This window comes from Rhincodon typus, chromosome 6 (genome assembly GCF_021869965.1).
Source record: "Rhincodon typus isolate 14 chromosome 6, sRhiTyp1.1, whole genome shotgun sequence".
In the NCBI taxonomy this organism is placed as follows: domain Eukaryota; kingdom Metazoa; phylum Chordata; class Chondrichthyes; order Orectolobiformes; family Rhincodontidae; genus Rhincodon; species Rhincodon typus.
In genome coordinates, this window is record NC_063337.1 from 59,901,681 (window position 1) to 59,920,131 (window position 18,451).

Consider the following 18,451-nt stretch of genomic DNA (forward strand, 5'->3'; position numbering starts at 1 on the left):
AGTTGATGAACCATTCAAGCACCCCATGGGAGCATGAGGCAGCGCTGATACTGTCATCAGTTTAGCGGAGGAAGAGGTGAGGGATGGTGCCGGTGTAACAGCAGATAAGGGACTGTTCCACTTATCCTATGAAGAGGCAGGCATAGCTTGGACCCATGTGGGTTCCCATGGCAACCCCCTTAATTTGTAGGACGTGGGAGGGGTTAAAGGAGAAGTTGTTCACAGTAAGGACAAGTTTTATTAAGCGGATGAGGGTGTCAGTGGAGGGAGACTGGTTGGGCCTGTGATAGAGAAAGAAGCGGAGGGCTTCTTGGCCATCTGCGTGGGGGATACAAGTGTACATGAATTGAATATCCATGGTGAAGATGATGTGTTGGGAGCCAGGGAATTGAAAGTGGTGGAGGAGGTGGAGGGCATGGGTGGTTTCCTGGACATTGGTGGGGAGCTCCTGGACCGGAGGGAAAAGACAAGATCAAGGTAAGCGGATATGAGTTCAGTGGGGCAGGACAAGGCAGAGACAATGGGTCAGCTGGGGAGGGTTTGTGGATTTTGGGAAGGAGATAGAAATGGGTGGTACGGGGTAGGGAAATGTTGAGGTTGTAGGCTGTGGGTGGGAGGTCACCTGAGGTTATGAATGGTCTGAGAGGTTTGGTGGTCAGGGGTAGGATCATAATCGAGGGGGCAGTAGGAGGAGGTGTCAGAGATTTGGCGCCTGGCCTCCATGATGTAGCGGTCAATGCGTCACACCACTACTGCGCCCCCCCCCCCCCCACTTATCCACTGGTTTGATGGTGAGGTTAGGGTTGGATCGGAGGGCTGCGCATTCCTTGGGGGAGAGGTTGGAGTGAGTGAGAGAGTTTGAGGCGATCGATGTCGCGACGGCAGTTGGAAATGAAGAGACCGAGGGAGGGTGGGAGGTCGTGGGGTGGTGTCCAGGAGGATGGGGTTTGTTGCAGGTGGGAGAAGGGGTTGGCAGAGGGTGGGTTAGACTCTCGGTCAAAGAAATAGGCGCGGAGGTGGAGGCGCCAGAAGAAGAGTTCAACATCCAGACATGAATGGAGTTAATTTATGTGTGGGCACAGGGGAATGAAGGTGAGTCCTTTGCTGAGTACTGACCATTTGTCCTCAATGAGGGGGAGGTCTGGGGATGGTAAAGACCCAGCAAGGCTTGGGGCTGGGGTTGGGAGTAGAGCTGGAGCTAGGAGTTGGGGTGGAGACTGTCTGAGGATTGGCTGTATGGGTGTATGGATGGGGATGATCATGTAAGTAGGAGTAAAAGTGATGTCGGTGGCGGAAGTGATGTCATCAGCAGTGGAAGTGTTGTTGGTGACACTGCAACCCACTGGTTATCTCCTCTGCCTTGAAACTCTTCGACCACATACTTAAAAAACCCGGTACTACAGCCGCAACTTCTTTCTCAGTACCTGCCTATGCAGCTGGATCATCACCAATGGACTCCAAACAAAATTAAGGCCATCTCAATTTAGCCCAAACTGCAACAACCACTACCTACAGTGCATTCAGACCCTCCAAAAATGATTTTCTCTGTGGATTCTCAAAAACATGCTCACAGCAATGTGCCAGCATCTTCTAGCACTACAATCAACCTTACCCCAGCTCAGAGCCTCTCTCTCCCAAACCTGCAAAGGACCTCTTCTGTTTTTCATTCACACCTTCAACCAACACTTTTTCTCCAGCCTATCTGACATCAAAGACCATAAATACACTAAACTTGCTTGTGCTTACCACCAAACACAGGCTTCCTCCACCACAAAAGAACCCAATCCTATCCAGGACCTCCCTCTCAATGTGCCTGGCGCTGTTAACCATGCGGTTGCCTTGGCCCCTCCCACTGATGCCGTCAACTACGTCACTTCCGCTGATGCCAACCATGCCGCTGCTGCTGCTGCCGTCATTGCAGCTGCCGATGGCACCGACATCACTTCCGACGGTGACGCTGCCACTTCTGCTGCCACCGCCACTTCCGCCACCGCCGATGCCGCCTCTTCTGCCGATGTCATTTCTGACGCAGCTGACGCCATCACTTCCATCACTGGAGCTTCCATTAACCAGAAGCTGAACTAGTCTGGCCATTTAAAAATTGTGGCTACAAACAAAACCAGAGCATATCAGAGTCTCGGAAATCTGCAATGAGTAACTCACTTCCTGACTCCCCAAATTTATCCACAATCTATAAGGCACAAATGAGTAAAGGGTGCACACCCCAAGATTTCAACAGAAGATGTGCTCAGTCGAAACAGAATGTGTTTCTTACATACTCATAGCTAGTTACTTTACATCTGAGGTACAAGATAGTCTTATATGAGACATCAGGCTCAATGTCATATGTAATTCATCATTACTGCTACTTAAATGTTCTGGTACATACAAGAAGACTGGCCAATGTACGTAATGGTTAGCTCCTCCCAGTCCTTTATATCCTGATGGGCAAAGCTTATTGCGTAATGAGAGTTAACCCTTTCAGGTATTAATTGCCTTCTACAAGAAAGGCAATTCAGATATCCATTCTTATTCTGCTGTAGTGGATGAATAATTCAACTCTATCTTTACAATCATTAATAAACAAGTGAAAGTAAAATAAATTACTTCAACATCAATGAATTTCTCCATGTAAGGTTATGATTTAGGTTGTTTTGCCATTAATTTTAATAATACTTTAAATCACCACATAATAGCATAAATGATAATTTACTGATATGCAGTCTATTTGACCATATGAAGTTGAAATAAAATGACAAATCTTCAAAAAAAATGAAGTTACAGAGTTCTTGTAGGAAACACTGTTTAATATGGGACAAAGATCAGTCATTATATGTAATTTAACAGCTTTAAATCATTGCTAGGTCATTTTGTAAACCCAGACATTCTAAAATAAAAAAAAGAGACTTTAACAATAATCCAGTGTGGGAAAGTGGGATTCTTCTGTTTCCTGCCAGTTTCACATGGGAAGGTGGAGCTCCCCAAATGGAAACAGGAGAACCATTTGTTTTTCACCAATTACAGTTCCCCTGGGAATATAATAATCAGGATTAAAAGCAGTAGTTGCTGGAAAAACTCAGCAGGCCTGGCAGCATCTGTGAAGAAAAATCAGAGTTAATGTTTTGGGTCTGGTGACCCTTTCCCCAAACTTTTTTGGTTTTTATATAATATTGGGATTATTGTGCATAAAAGAGATTGGAGATCTTTATTCTGAGAAAAATGCTGAATATCCATGTATATGCACATTTGTTCAGAGTTGCTTAGTGTAACAACTTCATGAGGTTTATCATATGAATTACTTCTATGATTTAGTCTGATCATTTTGCAGTCCTTTTAACTAAAACAAAGACAGCTAGGCCTTCTCCTTTAGTGCTTAAGCACTTTATTGTTTAACATTTATAAGCTCAGAAATAGCTGTTAACGATATTAGTTGATGAATAAAAGGCAGTTGTAAAAAATCAAGTCTGAACATTTCTAAGTTATCAAGTAATATGAGCTATGTCACATTATGATTTAAATGTTAAATAGAATAGATGTGAATTATGAGAAAAGAGTGCAGATTCAGTAACTTCTATTTCAATGTCAATTCGTATGTTTATGGAAAAGGATAGAAAATTAAACAGTCAGGAGAGGGCACTGTGCCCTAACACAGAGTTAGTTAAAAGCAATAACTGCTGGTACTGGTTGGTTGCTGGGAGCAGGAAATAACACTGATATGCTGAAACATCGGAATAAGTTGTTACAGTTCCTTGAAAAAGGAGTCAGATGATTCACAAAATGTCTCTTTGAAAGTAGGAATACTCTGAAACATTGGATGAATGGTAAACATTTAAAAGCAGCTCATAAAAGAGACTAAATTGATCAATTTTTAAATTAGCAGTGAAATTGCAATAAATGTACTCAATGCTTCTACTTTACTGATTAGAAAGGCATATAGATATTTTTGAAGTGTCATTTGGTGCCAAACTTGTTCAAAACACTACTTTGTATGCAAAAGCATTGAATGCTCTAAATGACAGCTGGAGAATGTCAAATATGCATGTGCAATCTCCAATCTAACTAGGCACACATCAGAATGCTAATATAAGGTTATATTTAACCCTCTGGATATACCTCACAGATTAAACGTATCCTTGGTACACTTTGTCTGCTGGTTATTGTGCTTTTAAATTACTCATGTATTGGGCCTTTAGCCATTTAAGGACTAGAACATATTTATTGCTTAGAGGACAGTTAAGAGTCAGCCGCATTGCTGTGGGTCTACGGTCATGTGTAGTCCAGACGAGGTAAGGGTGGCCGTTTCCTTCCCTAAATGATATTAGTGAAGCAGGTGGGTTATTCTTGATGGCTTTATGGTCATTATGAGACTCTTAATTCCAGATTTTTATTGAATTCACATTTCACCATCTGCCATAGTGGGATTTGAACCCAGTTAAACATTATCTGGGTCTGCTGGATTAACAGATAATATTACTAGGCCTTGCTTCCCCTAAAGTTGCTCTAGTACAGCTATAACACTACCACCTACCCAACAATGGGGAACGTTGTCTAGGTGTTTCCTGTAAACGGAAAGCAGGACAAATCTAATCCAGCCAATTACCACTCTATCAGTCTACTCTTGATCATTAATAAAGTGATGGAAGGTGTCATTAATAGTGCTACCTAGCAATAATCTGCCCACTGACACTCAATCTGGGTCCCACCAATCAGGTGCTGAACTCATTACAGTCTCGGTTCAAACATGGAAAAAAGAGCTGAATTTCATCAAGGCCTCATTTAACCAAATGTAGCAACAAGGAGCCCTAGCAAAACTGGAGTCAGTAGGAATCAGAGGGAAAATTCGCAGTTAGTTGGACAGAAAAGAAGATGGTTGTGGTTGTTGATGTTTGGCACTTCATCTCCAACACATCATTGCATGAGTTCCTTAGTATCATGTCCTAGGCCCAACCATCTTCAGCTGCTTCATCAATCACCTTCCCTCCATCATCATGTCAGAAGTAGGAATGTTGACTGATGATTATACAATGTTTGGCACCATTCACAACTGTCCATATTCAAATGCAGTTACATCTGGACAATATCCAATTTTACTTGATAAGTGGCAAGGAACATTTGTGCCAGGCAATGACCATCTACAAAAAAAAAGAGAACCCAATCACTGCCACTTGGCATTGAATGGCATTCCCATTACTGAATCCCCAACTATCAACATTCTGGCCAGTATCATTGACTGGAAACTGAACTGGATAAGCATTAGAAATACAGTAGCTACACAGCATGTCAGAAGCTGGAAATCCTGATACAAGTAACTCATCTTCTGACTCCCAAAACCTGTCCACCACCTATAAGGCACAAATCAGGTTTGTGATGAACCTCTCACAACTTGATTGGATGAATGCAGCACCAACAATACTCAAGAAATTTAACACTCATCCAAGTCAAAGTTGCTTGCTGGATTGGCACCATATCCACAAACATTCACTCTCTACTACTAATGCTCAATCACATTAATGTGTACCATCTACAAGATGTACTGCAAAAATTCACCTCAGCTTCTCAGACATAACCTTTTAAACTGACAACAGCTTCCATCTAGAAGGACAAGAGCAGACATGTGGGAACACCACTATCTGTGAGTTCCCCTCCAAACCACTCGCCATGCTGACCTCAAAATATATCACCAAGCCTACAGTGTCATTGGGTCAATATTCTGGAACACACTCTGTAATGGCATTGTGGATCTCTTACCAACTCATGGACTGTAGTGGTGCAGCTCACTAGGATCTTAACGAGGGAAATTAGGAATGGACGATAAATACGTATCCAGACAGTGATGTCCACATCCCACGAATGAATTAAAAAAATTATTGGCCTTAAACAGAGCCAAGACTCATTGCTTATGAGGTGATTTATTAGTGCTATTGAGAAGGGTTTAAACTAACTTGGCAGGTATTTGGGAACCAAAAGGAAATAATCAGTGGGCAATACCAAGGTGTATAGAATACTGGGAAAGACAGATAGGACTAGACAAAGAACATATAAGTTATTGGTAGTTTTAAAGTAAGAAAGGAAGTGATAAAGTCTAACTTAGGGTTATTGTGCATGAATGTTAATGTGACATATGTGGTAACTAAGATTGGTGACTTGCACTTGCTTATTGCCATGTAGAAATATGAAGTTGTGGCTATAACAAAGGCTTGGCCTAAAGAGTTGTATATTAACTGCTGCCAAGTACGTGGTATTCAGGAAAGATAGGAAAGGGAGAACGTGGCAACATTACTTAGGAGAATATTACACTGTTGAAGAAGGAGGATGTCCCAAGTAGATCAATGACAGAATCTACTTGGCCAGAGCAAAGAAGAAAACAGTATGAAAATACATTGATCGGTATAATCCAAAGGACACCACTAGTGAGAAAAATGTAGAGGAATAAAGTTACAAAGAAACTACAGAGAAGTGCAGTTGTTATATACTAGTTATAGTGGGGAACTTCAATTATCCAAGTGTAGTTTGAAGGATCGACATTGCCCATATTTACTAATGTATTCAGGAGAATTTTCTATACCTTTATGTTTCCAGTCCATTGAGGAAGAAGGCACTGATAGACCTGGTTCTAGGGAATGAAGTGGGTTGAGTGTCAACGGGTAAACATTTGCTGGATAAGCTGTTTGTACGCCAAGTATTTGATCCATTTGGTAATGCTGTAAATTTCAGCCCCACAGTATTTGACTGCGTCCAAACATTCAAATATTTTTAAAGGTACGCACAATACCACAATTCACCTGACTTTCAGTCGAAGATTGTTGGAAAGCAAGGACTACATTTCTGTATTAAATGAGAATTATTATTTATAATAAGTAATTAGATAAGAGGTAAGTAAAACCATCATAAATCATTAGCATCTAACATATGTAAACCTCCTTATAAACTTCCCAGCCTCTCTCACACAAAAACACACACACACACACACACACACACACACACACGTGTGCGAAAGATAGATTATTAGCAGAGGCAGAAATAAACTGGAAAGTCAGTTCAATGGTCTTTGCTTCCTGATTCTAATGTTGAGATGATCCTACTTCAACTACCAGTTGCGTTTCTCTGGAAGTTTCCACTGATTTATAAGTATAGAACAACTGATTCACGTTGAAAATGTCTCTGATCTATCAATTCAAAAGTTAAAGCTCACAGCAACTGTAGCAGAAAAGGTAACTTGTTTTCTTCAAGTTTAAATACCTTTTTACTGCAGAGAGCAAGTAGCTTCTGCTGGGGAGAACAGCAGCACACCTTTCTGTGTTTTCTTTTTCTCTGTTTCTGCAACTTGTTTCTAGTTCTAGCCTTGGTTCAGGGTTGTCTACATATTGCAAGAATCCGTAGGCACAAAAAAAAATTTGCAATAGGTATTGAATTCTGTGAAATTATCCTTGTTTGTTTTTCTTAAAAAAAGTTCTTTCTCCTTTCAGTCCATAGATTTTAAAGACACAAAAATAAAACAAAAAACAGGGCTCTTAAGTTTAAAAATGCCAGGATGAGACGAAATGTGCCTGAGGATACTGAGGGAAGTGAGAATGGAAATTACAGAGGCCATGGCAATTTTCCAGTCTTCCCTAGACCTAGAGGTGACGTCAGAGAACTGGAGAATTGCAAATGTCACGCCTTTGTTCATGAATACAAGCCAGTCAATTTAATCAGTCAATCAATAGTGGGGAAGCTTCTAGAAATAAGGATCTGAATCAATTAATGTCAGAATCACAGAAGTAATTTTAGATATGTACTAGTTTATGAAGAGTAAAGTGATGAAATTATTTGCAAAGAAGCACAAATATTTTAAATAATAATGTTGGAAACAGTTAATTGGCCAAACTAAACATAGTATCAAGTATTGATTCTAACCTAATCTAGAAATTAGCAGTATTTTGAATGCTCCTAAAGATTATGTCACTGCACCTTCCAGATATAGACAAGTAACATCTGAATTATCATTACTGGGTCCCCAGCTAACTCATCCTCAATTAACTCAGACCAGGCACCATTTCATTCAATTTGCCTATTGTTTGACCGGTCTGTGGGACAGGTCTCCCAAAAAGCCCACAAATGTTAGAAAGAAGGACTTTGCAGGGTCAAATGAATGTAATGCAGTATTGTCATTTCCTGTATCTAGATTTTATTCTCTTTTGATTTTATGTAGATGTTTGGAACAATTGATTGCTTGCTCATCCATTTCTAAGGCAGTCAAGAGTCAACTACAATGCCTGTGGGGTCTGGAGTCAACAAAGACCAGACCAGTTAAGGATTTCCTTCCCTGAATGTTTTTAATTAATCAGGTGAGTTTTACATAAGTCTATTCTTTCAAATTTTTAATTTAAATTAATTAGTAGTTCTTGAACTTGTGCTCTCAGATCAATAACTTGGGCCCCTGGGTTACTTGCCCAGTAAAATTACAACAATGCTACCATTCCCCTGACAGATATTGTATTTACATGACGGGTCTAATTGAGTTTCTGATCAGTCATAAGATGTTGATGCTTTGGAATTTGGTGACGGTACTTTCGTTGAATGGTTGGACAATCTCATTGGAATGGTCATTACTTGCCTCTGTGCATTAAAGATTTAACTTTCCACTTAATACCCTAAGCCTGAATGTTGTCCAGATCTTGTTGTATGTGCATCCCTATGGTTTAATATGTGCATGGGTCACTTTGTGGTCGAATGAGAAGAGTCTTGTAGCATAAACAAGAAGCTGTTTCTTTAATCTCTGCAACTAACTACAGGCTATAAGAATAGGCTCTACATTACTGCAAAGACTGTTGAAAATACTGTGCTTTAGTTCGGGATCCCACAAGAATCTACTTTCCTCTCCCACCAATTCCTAATAACAACATTACAATGGGTGATTTCTCACAGCTTGTGCAAAATACTTTTAAGACACATGTTTATGAAATCATCACCATATCATAGCACGTGATTGAAAGATATAAGGACTGATCTGCCACCCTTTTGGAGTTTTTGTCTTTAGCAAGCTGTTTTTACCTGATAAGACAATACTTCTGTTGGGCCCAATGCCAATATGAAGCTACTCGGTTATAAACACTCGCATGCTTTCCTCAAGCTCAGAACCTTTCAGACATATACATGTCCCTCAAGCTTTTTACCAGTGTTACTTGATTCTCTTTAACAAGCTTTCACTATTATTATTATTATTATTATACATTTGTGTATATAATTACATTTACCAATGGCCCATCTCGCCCAAGTCCTTGACTTGACAAACTTATACAATCTAGAGGGTTCAGTATTCTCCCTGAATGTTCTTTCTTTGGACATGCATGAATGGTATTTTGATAGAGATAGCGGGAGAAGGTAGTTGTCTTGGACTGTCTTTTTGGCGGAGGTCTAAGGTTCTCCTTTATTGTCATGTTCACCATTTGGTTCATCCGAATCAATTAATATCAGAATCACAGAATTGTTACAATGCAGAAGGCCACTTGGCCTGTCAAATCTGCACCGGTTCTTCAAATGAGCATCATTACCGAACGCCAATCTCCTGCTTTACCTCTGTACTCTGTGCATGTCAGTTCTATCTAAATAATAATTCAATCCCCTCTTGAATGCCTCAATTAACCTGCCTCCTTCACTTTTATAGGCAGTGCATTCTATACCTTAACAACCTGCTGTGTGACAAAGTTTCTTCCCACATCACACTTGCTTCATTTGCATATCATTTAAAATCTATGCTCCCTTGTTCCTGTTACTGTTACAAACAGGAACATCTTCGCCCTATCTACTCTACCAAGCCCATTCATGAATTTGAAAACGTCCATTAACTCTCCTCAGCCTTTCTTCTGTTCAAGGAGAACAGAATATATTGACTCCATCAATATTTCCTCATAACTGAAATTCCTCATTCCTGAAACCATTCTTGTAAATTGCCATTGCACCCATTCCAATGCATTCATATCCTTCCTATAAGGTGGCATCCATAGCCATACACAATAGTCCCTCTGAGGTCTAACAAGTGTCTCATACAAGTACAACATCACTTTCTTGCTTCTGTACTCTATACTCCTATTTATACCCTCTGCATTGAACCTCATCTGCCCTTATCTGCTCACTGCACCAATTTGTCAATATCCTTTTTGAGTTCCACACTGTCTTCCTCACAGTTTACAACTCTTCCAAGTTTTATGCCATCTATAAATTTTGAAATTGTCCCCTGTATACCGAGAACCAAATCATTAATGTATATCAGAAAAAGTAAGGGTCCCAATACTAACCCCTGGAGAACTCTGTTCTAAATCTTCCTCAACTTGAAAAATATCAATATACCGTTACTCTCTGTTTCCTATCACTCAGTAAATTTTGTATTCACATTGTTACTGTCCCTTTTATAGCATGACAAGTCTGTTGTGTGATTTTTGTGCCCCTTTTTATTCCTAAACTCTACCCACAAAGCGCCATTTCTTCCAAGATATCATTCCTCCTTAATGCAGTAACTGAATCCCTATCTAATAATGCAATACCACCTCAACCTTTGCACCCTCCCCGGTCTTGCCTGAAGATCCTGAATTGCCAGTCTTGTCCCTCCCGCAACCACATATTTATAATGTTAGTCTCATCCTAGTTCAGGTGCAGACAGTCACACTTTTAGAGGTCCCACCTTCCACAGGAATGGATCCAGTGATCCAGAAATCTAAAGCCTTCCCTCCTGCACCAACTCTTGACCCACACATTAATATGCTGTATTCTCCTGTTTCTGTACTTGCTAGCTCATGGCACCAGGAATAATCCTGAGATTGCAATCTTTGAAATTCTGCTTCTAAATCTACTGCTTAGCTCTCTGAACTCTTGATGCAAGATCTCATCCTAATTCTACCTGTATTGTTGGTACCAATGTGTACCTGAATGCCTTGTAGCTGATCAGTGTCATCCCTGGACTTGGCACAGGAAGGCAAAACATCATCCTGGAGTCATATCTGCTGCTACAGTAACCCCTGTAACCCCTGTCAACAGACAGGGGTTTCTGTAGCAGCAGATGTGACTCCAGGATGATGTATTGCCTTCCTATGCCAAGTTCAGGGACAACATCGATGAATTAATCCACTACCACTTCGACTTTCTTTCCCCCTTGCCCTATACAGGCAGAAACTTGGCTCTGACTGCACTTCTTTGAGATATCAGCATTCTCCTCAGCTTCCAAAATGAATTTGTGAGTGGGACCCCAGGGGACTCCTGTGCTAGCTGCCTGTTTCTCCTTGACTGTCTGGTAGTCACCCATTCCTTCCTTCCCTCTGATCCCTTCGGTTGCAAAGTGATCACCTCTTTAAAATGTGCTAACCATATAATTCTCAGCCTTACATGGCTTTGCCACAGTATGTCCAGTAGCTGCTCAAGCTCTGAAACCCAGGGTTCTTATCATCATCCTGGATAGCGGTAGGGGTCATGACTCCCCACATGTGAAGGTCATGCATTCCACTCAGTTGCCCTTGCCTGCCTTGATTTAAACTTCCTTAGTCTTGCTAGCTGACTTTATCCCTAAATAATTATTGGCTTAAAAAAATAACTGCGATACAGGGAGAGTTCCTAATGGTGGTCCCCTTATCAGCCAATCAGCTAGATGTGTGATGTCACTCTGAATTTTGATCCTCTGGTACAGAATGAGTGTATTTGCACAAGGTACCTCTCCCACTGGCTCCAACACTGTCCTGTGTCCTCACTAAGAAGGCTTAAATCCTCGACTGTAGATTTATACTCTCACTGCTCCATACACCTTCTCCACAGGCTCCCCTGGAAGAAAACCTGAATCTGTGACTGTAGATTTATGCACTCATGCTCTGTGTATCTCCCTCACAGGCCTCCAACTCTGTCCCATCAACCTGGTAGGGAGGCCCAAATCCTTGACTGTAGATATATATATATATATTCACCCCTAAGTACTCCTCCCCAGAAGGCTCTGGCTCTGTCCTGGATCCCCTATAAGAAGGGCCGAGTCCTTGATTGTAGATTTTTATAATCACTGCTCTGTGTATCTCACTCACAAGCTCCGATACTGAGTTGTTTGTCCTGTAAGAAGACCCACTAGCTCGTCTGTAAATTTAAATATTCACCATTCTGTGTACTTCACCTACAGACTTTGATACCGTCCCATCTCCCCTGTATGAAGGCCTAGATCCTCAACTGTAGATATATATACTCACTGCTCCATTCAATGACTGCAGGTTATAATTCTGCATCAGTTAATCCCTGTGATGCATAATAATATTTAATAATGTTTGCATTTAGCAATGGCAGACTGGCATCTTATAAGGCTATGGTTTGTACCATGCTGGTCAACTCAACCTGTGACAACCATTCAGCTGTATCTGGAAGAGTACTGCTCATATACTTGCATCTGAAGCATCAGCTACTGTTGGAAATGAAGGTCCGCAATGAGCTAAGACGGCTGTAGGTGTCAACATTTCCTTAATCTTCAAAAAAGTGTTGTCTTGATGAAGATTGTAACACCATACTTGTATCTTCTTGAGCAGTTACCCCAAGCGTTTTGTAATTGTTGCTAGGTTAGGCAAATATTTTGCAAATGATTCGTTGTACTCAGAAACCTTTTAAGATCCTTGACTGACTTTGGAATGGGGAATTCCACGTGGTTTCATTCGTCTGAAGATCAGCCACCATGCCTTAACTGTTGCCAATGTGTCCTAAAAATGAATGGATTCTTTAGAGAATTCACACTTCTCATGAAGCGTGTGCCCCCTTCTTGAAATGTTTTAATATTTTATACTCTTCAATCATTGCCCCATGGATCTGTATGTCATTCATGTGGCATATAACTTTGTGAAGACTTGTAAACGCTTGACATGATTTTTGAAAAATCTCTAGGGCAAATGCAATTCCAAAAGGCAATCTGAAAAAAATTCCAAATAGAGTGATAAATGTCATAAGCAATCTCGATTGCTTGCTTAATGGCATTTAGAAAAATATGCTATTTGTATCGAGTTTTATAAAATATCTCCAAGTGGCTAGGTTTGCTAGTCTCCCAGCAACAATGGACATCGGGTAATTTGTGTCAGGTCAATGCAAATTCGAGGAGCAACTTTAAGGTTGGGCATGTTAACAATACCTGAACATTGTTTTGTGGGTTTCTTGATGAGGGCGATAATGCCGATTCTTGTCATTTCTGTGAGTTGATTCTCATTTTCTTTCTTCATTAAGGGATGTAATATCATCTTGGATGTGTAAAGGCTTAATATTTTTATATCTTTCTTTAGTGTGATGCTATAATCATTCCGAGTAATTCTGAATACAGAGTTGACTAGCACGGTGCAAACCGTTGTCTTCTAAAACAGGGGCTGCTATATGTCAAGTACAAACATTATTATACGCTATGCATCACAGAACAAGTTAGATACTGACGTATGTAAAATATGTGGGAACAAATTGTGCAGAGTATATGTATTTAAGAAAAATGTTACATGTTAAATGTGAAGGTTCATGTTGGAATTTGGTGATGTTATGTGACTGTACATGCATATGTAATAACTTTCCCTTCTACAGTTACACTATTTTGCACTAGTGTATCTATAAAATGCATTCATGTGTATCTGTTTCTTATTTGAAATAATATTGGAAGGATTTATCCAGAAAAAATACTTCCAAACAAATGCATCACAAGCACCCTCCTGGAGTTCAATCACATTTGATCATCTTGTTATAATAGATTTGCCTGGATGGCACATATGGCTTGCCGGATTCTGATATTTCTCCAGGGACTTGAACGCTTTGGTTACTAAATGAAAGGGCATTTTAAATTACACAAGAGGTGAACCCTGTAGAGTTCATTGATTCATATCAAGCATCCAAAATGTTTGAGGTCACCCTTTGAATCTGAATGAAAGCCTTGCAGATTAGCCTCATGTTGCATATCACACTTGAATACTGCAGCAGTTTAAACTATGAACAAGGTGGGAAGTCATTTCTGATTCAGTGCATAATTAGACACAAATTTTAAAAAAGACAGATGCATTTCCTTTTAGCTGATGACAGCTGTAGGTCAGATTGATTTCTGCTTTAAAATGAAAAGACCTGAAATTGGATTCTCTCACTTTTGGAAATGGGATCAAGATTTATGACCTACCTACAGACATTCAGATCAAGGTGGAAAGTGCACAACTTTGGTACACCCACTTCATCAGAATGATTTTAGCATTGGGCTGAGTGGGTCTCATATTACTCCTTTTTAACAGAGGCAAAATGATTGGCAAACCCCATTAATAGCTATGACACTGGACAAGCAATGGCTATCAATTAAAGATTGTGAAAAACAAAAACAAATCAGCCATAATCTTATTAAATGGCAAAGCAAGTTTGAGGGGCAAATGGTCTACTTCTACAGCTATTTTGTATGTTCGTAATTCATGCATGATTTGAAACAAATAGACAATCATTTAAGGAACAAAGGCCCCGTACAAAATGAGGTACAACATGGCTGACAAGAGAAGATGAAGATGTAAAATAAAGCACTGCAGATGCTTTCAAAACCACTTTCCTAGCTCAGGGTAATGTCTGATGAAGATTAAAAGGATTAAAGCAATTCTAAAAAAAAGCAGTAACCCTGACGATCAAGGGGATTTTAGAAATGTATTCATATTTTGTCAAATTTCTGCTTTATACAGGAAAACATATAAAGCAGTAAGTTTACAGTGTTCTGAAGAAATATTGACTGCATCGAAGTTTAAATCTGGCTGATTATAATTTTGAAATTGAACTCCAGCACTCATGCCAGTCTGTATCTTAAAAGGAGATGTGTCACCCCAAGTATGTATACTTATGCAGAGTAAAACACTTATGGGATTTGGGTCAGCTGAATATTAGTGATATAGCCATACTAAGTACATAAAATCATGGTCGTTCTGTAAGGTGCATGATATATGTTTGGAACTTATCTGATATTTTCATTTGGATTTCCTACACTGGCATGATCTTAACACATCTCCAATGAAACAAGACAATAACAAAATCAGAATACTGTGAATTCTGGAAATCTGAAGTAAAAACAGTTAGTGTTGGAGAAACTCATTAGGTCTGGCAGCATCTGTGAAGATAGACGCAAAGTTAATGCTTTGAGTCTAATAGCTATTCTTTGGTCAAGGATGTGTACGTTCACAATAGATAGTAATTCATAGTACAGCACTTGAGTACGGCTGAAAAGATGAACATTCTGTCAAAGTTTTTTGTCTTGGACTCATCAAGACAATTCACAAGAATATAAATCCAAAGAAGGAAAAAAAAACTGTTTATACTGTATGAGAGGAGAGTGCCGATAGGTTGGCAAGTGAATAATGATTGGTGGGAGCTCTACCGTGGGGAATACATCAATTAATGATGATTGACAATTAACTGCCAGACTTTGTTTCAAATTTTAACCCAGGCAGTTTGACTCTGATCAGTTATAGCATTTCCCTATGAAATGAGCCAATGAATGGCTAGCAGCAAAATAGGTGACAGTCTGTTAATTGGTGCTTTCTTCTAGGCAATGTCTCTAAAAATCAGAATCCACATGCCAACTAATCATCATGCTCCTCTCATTCAATATAATTTTTTTCCCCTTGAATTAATTTTCTTGTGAATGCTAGATGAAAATGTGTCCATTTTTAGCTGTACAATAAATATATAAATGTAATATTTAAATATGTAAGGATGGGAAAATTAAGGGCTTACATTGCAAGTATAAAAAATGTAATATAATTTTAAATAAGAAGACTGCTCAAATTCCAGCATCTGCATCAAGCCATTCCTGCTATTTTTAATGTAAGTCATGATGATCCACACTCTCAAGGATTTCTTTCGTGATTAAAATATTTCTACTTAAAGGCTTGAGATTTTTAAACTTATTCAAAGCATGTTTTTCACTTTGTCCAAGTTGTGGTGGGCAATCCGTCAAATGACTCACTTGAATTTATTTTGGATTTTTAAAAAAATTAATGAGCCTTAATAGTTGGTGAAAGCTTGAAACACTATTATGCTAAACTTGTGTTGCCTTCCTTTCCCTCTGTACATAATCTTACAGTTTATTAATTTTGCAATTTCTTGCTCTAATGGACTCACAAAGAGCAGATGGCTAGATGCAAGTAGTTACTGAAGTATGGGGAGGATTGTTTGATCATGAAAGAGTGAAAAATAAAGTCAGACTGTCAAAGGTTGGGATTATCCAAATTGTACATTCATAAAGCAGTTGTAGGTGCACTGAGACTTCACAGGCATTGAAGTCAAATCACTATTTGCATAATTGAATCTAGTGAATATTTGCAAGTAAAATGCAAATGAAGATGATCTGTTATAAGCAGGGAGCAGAATTCAAAAGGTGTAGCCCTGAGAAAGGGGCAGGTCTGTTCAGGGGGACTTTGGTGAAGTATCACAGTTCTTGTGATTTCTTCAACGTGTCCAATGACCCAAATATTTGAACAAATGAAGTTGAAAGGGCTGTGGTTATGAAAAAAGTCATTAGAGCATGGCAGAGATATTTAAACCAACTTGCTTTTTTTATTGGCCCTTGGATGATTTGCAAGTGTGAAGGATCTTTTAGATCTTGTTATAATTCCCATAGAGACTCTTTTTTAAAGAGATGACTTTCCCTGTGTAGGAATAAAATTGCTGAAGCGAAAAAAATACGTATATGATTTTTACTGTAGCAAACAAACTAAAATATGCATAGATCAAACAATATTTTGTCAACAACTAATGCACCTAATAGAAAAAAAGATAATTCCCATCTAACCAATTAACACAATTAAGATATTCTCTACAACTAGTGTTGCTGTGCATTGTACTTCCAGCAGATGTATAGTATTACAAGAACAAGTCCCAGATTGTGCTCAGCTTTTTAGCAGGCTCACTTGCTTCTGCAACAGTTGATCGCAATTTACAATGTCCTCCATAAAGCAATCCACTCAGCCTGAATATTCCTGACTTACCTTTAAACAGCAAGGCCCACCATAACAATTTCCTTATTCCTTAAATCTCTAAAAATCCCTTTAGTCCAGTCCACTTTTTTGCAAATGAAGACCAACTCTGTTTGGCAGATAACACAAAATCAGTTCACCTTTTTCCCATAGCAGTGGCAACTTGGTTCTTCTATACCACAGTAATTCCTTTATCATTCTCTCTCCCAAGTACTGATGCCACCCCAGTAGTCACTGCTTGCCCATGAGAAAAAGATCCATTTATTTCTACTCTGTTTTCAGTCTATTAACCAATTATTAATCAGTACCAGTATATTACCTCTTATCCCATGTACTTAAATCCTTTTCAAATGATTTTATCAGTTTCCCTACTACTGATATCTGGTTAACAGGTCTGTAGGTCCCCATTTTTTACTCTTACTCCCTTTATACTTAACAGGCTGACATTTGTTACCTTATAATACACATTCATTCATTCCAGAATCTGCAGAATTTTGGAGGATAATCACGAATGCATCTATATCCATCACCTCCTTGAGCAATCTGGAATAATAACCATCACATCTTGCTAACACTAATTTCCTTTAACTCCTCATTCACTCTCGCCACTTGTGTATGCACCTCTAGGGTTTTTCTTTTAATTTACTTTTAGCCCATTCCTAGTTGTCCTTGAGAAGTTGGTGGTGAACTGCCTTCTTGAGCCACTGTGGGTTGATCCACAATGCTGTTAGGGAGGGAATTCCAGGACTTAGACCCAGTGATGGTGAAGAAACAATAATATACTTCTAAATCAGGATGGTGAATGGCTTGGAGGGGAACTAGCAGGTGGTGGTGTTCCCATGTATCTGCTGTCCTGTCTTTTTAGATGGAAGTGGTCTTGAGTTTGGAAAGTGTTGTCTAAGGATCTTTGTTGAATTTCTGCAGTGCATCATTAAGATAGTACACATTGCTGCTACTGACCATTATTGGTGGAGGGAGTGGATGTGGTGACAATCAAGCACACTGCTTTGCACTGAATGGTGTCAAGCTTCATGAGTATTATTAGAGCTGCACCCATCCAGACAAGTGGGGAGTATTCCATCACACCAGCCTGTCGGTGGTGGACAGGCTTTGGGGAGTCAAGAGCGAGTTACTTGCCACAGTATCCATAGCCTTTGATCTGTTCTTGTTTATCTGGTGAGTCCAGTTAAGTTTCTGGTCATTAGTAACTGTTGGAGAAGGATTTTAAAGAGAAGTCTTCGGTGCGATGGTCAGCAGCACAAATTGATCTTTATGTGGAGCTTCTTACCAATGCAGCGTGGGAGTGGCTTCTGGAAATAGACTCTAAAATACTCTAACTCTCCCAATAAAGTACAGGATATTTATATATTCCACATTACAATGTCTATAACAACATTGACATCAGCATGCATACCACATCCCCTCTCACCATTATGCCCCTTCCCAGACATTTGCCAGCTGCATCATTCTGAGTGCATGCGGTTCGTTACCTTGTG

At 39.6% G+C, this 18,451-nt stretch overlaps 1 long non-coding RNA gene across 1 annotated transcript; it reads left to right on the forward strand.

The window, feature by feature from the left end:
• Positions 1-713: 713 nt before the first annotated feature.
• LOC125483256 lies at positions 714-13,585 on the forward strand. Its single transcript, XR_007262203.1, has 3 exons — positions 714-1,092; positions 8,192-8,327; positions 12,283-13,585. It is a non-coding gene; the product is annotated as an uncharacterized LOC125483256 (long non-coding RNA).
• Positions 13,586-18,451: the final 4,866 nt, after the last annotated feature.